We start from the raw sequence: 4266 nt of genomic DNA on the forward strand, positions 1-4266 counted from the left end.
ATTTTTTACGTTTTTTCTTGAGAGGTCACTGCCTACACACAACTCCGGGCGGGCCGTACACTCACAGCCGTTTGAATTCTCCCTTCGTGTGTCATGGCCATAACTGAGCGTACATCTTACCGGGCGCCGAGTTGATCTGGCTTGTTCGATGAACGTTCGGGATACGTACAATCGATATAGCTCCAACCGTAACTCGTTTGTAATTACGCCGGCCATACTCAGCGGGCGCTCAGCTCAGCTCTCGATATCTTCCGTCGAAGGGAAGTTCGTAGTAAAAGAGAGTCAGAGTCGACGCCACATTTTGCGGTCCTCGCATCTCATCCGATTTTTGAATTTTATAGATTTGCCATCACTTCCACCCAATTCTCTCGTATATTTCAATCTCTTGACTTTGTCCGACCGGGCCGTCTTCGCCCCCCTTCAACTCCGTCCATCTCCACTTCTGTGTTCCACACAACGAGCTTCCGTCAAACGGCAAAATGTGAAATATGCGCACGCCGCACGAAATAATTTGAAAGCGTTCTGTTTGGTGGCTTTTTTATTTTTTATCTCTCGGCTCACACACACACACACACATTTCCGCCTGAACGGTAATTTTTTTTTGATACGGTGTCAAAAAGTGAAAAGACGCGCACCATTTTCTTTTCTCTTCCGTATCGTCGCTGACGGTAAACGCTGATGGTTATGATGCCGTAAGTTTGGAAGAAAGAATCTTTCCCGTCTTGTCTTGTTACGGTAAAATAACAAAGAACAAGCGTCCGATTTCTCTCACAGACGGCCACAGACAAACCACACGTGCCGAAGAAACGAAACGTCCGAAACCAAAAAAATGTTTGACGCGCGCACCTCTTCTGAACTTTTCGACCAAGAGTCGTTGGATCGAGTGACGAGCTTCTCAGCTGTCGCACCAATCGGTGAAGCGGGCGTTTGAATTCCCGTCCACATCGCGGTTCGGATATATTTTTACATATACCGACCATCGGAAATTTCGAAAACGGTTTTACCGAAGGAATGATATTTCACACACCGACAGCTCATCGAGTTCGTCTCCGTTCAACGGTTTTTTTTTTTTAAGACTTTTTGATCGCATGGGGCTAAACTGGTTAGAGCAAAGCCGCGATCCAAGCAGTGAAAAAAAACAAAGACAGTGCAAGCGCGATCGAACGGAATCGAAACTAAAATCATGTGAAGTGGCGGGCGGAAAGGAGCTCAGCTACGGTGGAAATGAAACTACAACTAACGCCGAACCGGACAACTTCCCATTCTGCGTCTTCGTTTCATTTCCCAAAGCTCCCCGTCGATACCAAAGTTTTTGCGTCGAAGCTACTAAAGAAATTTCGCGCTTTCCTTTTCGCCTCTTTCGCCTTCCCTTCGATATCTATCCAACCACCGGCTTCGACTTTATTTCTTTCACCCGTCTATTCGCCCGATAGTCGACGGTCGGCCATTCTTTGGTATCGGCCAGGCGGACTAACAAGAAGTAAGACTCGTTTGAAAAATTTGGACCGGGCTTTACAATCGCTGCTTGTCGTAATGTCGCAAATTTGAAAAAAATTTTCAATTCGAGAAACCAAACTATTCGACACTTCGAAAATTTTTGGGACTCTGAAAATTTTTCCGAGTTTAGGAATCGAGACCTCTTCTATACTAAGGAAAACCACTAATGTTCCGCCGCATAATGTCTCCGTTTTCCGGCTCATTTTTAGCGATTGGACGGGGACATTGCCCCATCCAACCGCCAGCCGACTTTCAGGAACCGTCGTTTTCAAAGTTGGGACTTAGAAAATTTTCGACGAGTGGGAATTTTTTACGGTCGCAAGTCATCACGACACGCCCGACCAACCCATTTGAGAGCCGCCACGCCTCGACGGTGTGACGGCTTTTTTCGAATCGACGGGTCTCGCTCACTCCTCTCTCGCGCCGACCAGAGGCCGGGCGAGAGAGTCGTTGCCAAACACCGTCGTCGGAAATGGGAGAATTTGAGTGGGAATTTTTTACGGTCGCGAGTCATCACGACACGCCCGACCAACCCATTTGAGAGCCGCCACGCCTCGACGGTGTGACGGCTTTTTTTTCGAATCGACGGGTCTCGCTCACCTCCTCTCTCGCGCCGACCAGAGGCCGGGCGAGAGAGTCGTTGCCAAACACCGTCGTCGGAAATGGGAGAATTTGAGTGGGAATTTTTTACGGTCGCGAGTCATCACGACACGCCCGACCAACCCACTTGAGAGCCGCCACGCCTCGACGGTGTGACGGCTTCTCTTTTCGAATCGACGGGTCTCGCTCACTCCTCTCTCCGCGCCGACCAGTGGCCGGGCGAGAGAGTCGTTGCCAAACACCGTCGTCGGAAATCGAGAAATTTTCATTTCCATTTCCATTTTTTTTCATCGGCCTTTATACGTCCAAGTCCCGCCAACCACGTCACTACCACGTCGTCGGGACTTAGAAAAATTTTTCAATTTTTCGGACTTAGAAAATTTTTCAACTTTCTTTTTTTCGACAACCTCTTCCCTATATAGGAAAGTAGTGGATGTTCCGGGCAGTAACTGTACGAAAAAGTCGATTTCCGAATTTTTGCCGGACTTTCACCTGAGCTCAGGCCGGGCCGCCCGCTCAACTGCCGCCCGGTCACCACCAAAAACCGGTCTTGGAAATTTTCGGACTTAGAAAATTTTTCAACTTTTTTCTTTCTCGACAACCTCTTCCCTATATAGGAAAGTAGTGGATGTTCCGGGCAGTAACTGTACGAAAAAGTTGATTTCCGAAATTTTGCCGGGCTTTCACCAGAGCTCAGGCGGGGCTTACCATCACACCCGCCGACCGGTCACCACCAAAAACCGGTCTTGGAAATTTTAGGACTTAGAAATTTTTTCCAACTTTTTTCTTTCGCTCTTTCTCGCCATTTTTAGCCGTCTTTGCTCGTCCCAGTGCCGCCTATAGCTTCACTATCCGTCGTCGGGACTTAGAAAAATTTTTCAATTTTCGGACTTAGAAAATTTTTTCAATTTTCATTTTCGACAACCTCTTCCCTATATAGGAAAGTAGTGGATGTTCCGGGCAGTAACTGTACGAAAAAGTTGATTTCCGAAATTTTGCCGGACATTCACCTGAGCTCAGGCCGGGCCGCCCGCTCAACTACCGACCGGTCTCCACCAAAAACCGGTCTTGGAAATTTTAGGACTTAGAAATTTTTTCCAACTTTTTTTCTTTCGCTCTTTCTCTCTTTTTCAGCCGCCTTTGCTCGTCCCAGTGCCGCCTATAGCTTCACTATCCATCGTCGGGACTTAGAAAAATTTTTCAATTTTTCGGACTTAGAAAATTTTTTCAATTTTCATTTTCGACAACCTCTTCCCTATATAGGAAAGTAGTGGATGTTCCGGGCAGTAACTGTACGAAAAAGTTGATTTCCGAAATTTTGCCGGACATTCACCTGAGCTCAGGCCGGGCCGCCCGCTCAACTACCGACCGGTCTCCACCAAAAACCGGTCTTGGAAATTTTAGGACTTAGAAATTTTTTCCAACTTTTTTTCTTTCGCTCTTTCTCTCTTTTTCAGCCGCCTTTGCTCGTCCCAGTGCCGCCTATAGCTTCACTATCCATCGTCGGGACTTAGAAAAATTTTTCAATTTTTCGGACTTAGAAAATTTTTCAATTTTCATTTTCGACAACCTCTTCCCTATATAGGAAAGTGGTGGATGTTCCGGGCAGTAACTGTACGAAAAAGCTCATTTCCGAGAGGGTCGCCGGACTTTCACCAGAGCCCGGGCCGGGCCGCCCGCTCAACTGCCGACCGGTCTCCACCAAAAACCGGTCTTGGAATTTTTTCGGACTTAGAAATTTTTTCCAACTTTTTTTTCTTTCGCTCTTTCTCTCTTTTTCAGCCGCTTTCATTCATCCAAGTCCCGGCTACAGCGTCACTACCCCGTCGTCGGGACTTGGAAAAATTTTTCATTTTTTCGGACTCTGACATTTTTTCAACTTTTCTTATTTTTCAACTTTTTGACACTGTCTCGCTTCGCCCGTCGGATCGACTTCATTTCCGTAGATATCAAGTCACATCTTTCGGCCAAAGCTCAGCAGCTTTTTGACATTTTTTGAAAATTTGCTATTTTTTTTCATTTCCAACTTATTTTTATTCCTGTCTGTCGTTCTCCTTCTCTCTCTTTCTTTTTCGCGGTATTTCATCTACTTTCGACCGCCAATTTTTTTTTTTTTCAAGCTTTCATTTTCTCTCGGCTGATCGTGTTTGTCCAATATCCACGCAAAAA

Source organism: Daphnia pulicaria, unplaced genomic scaffold, assembly GCF_021234035.1.
Source record: "Daphnia pulicaria isolate SC F1-1A unplaced genomic scaffold, SC_F0-13Bv2 h1tg000213l, whole genome shotgun sequence".
Classification (NCBI taxonomy): Eukaryota; Metazoa; Arthropoda; class Branchiopoda; order Diplostraca; family Daphniidae; genus Daphnia; species Daphnia pulicaria.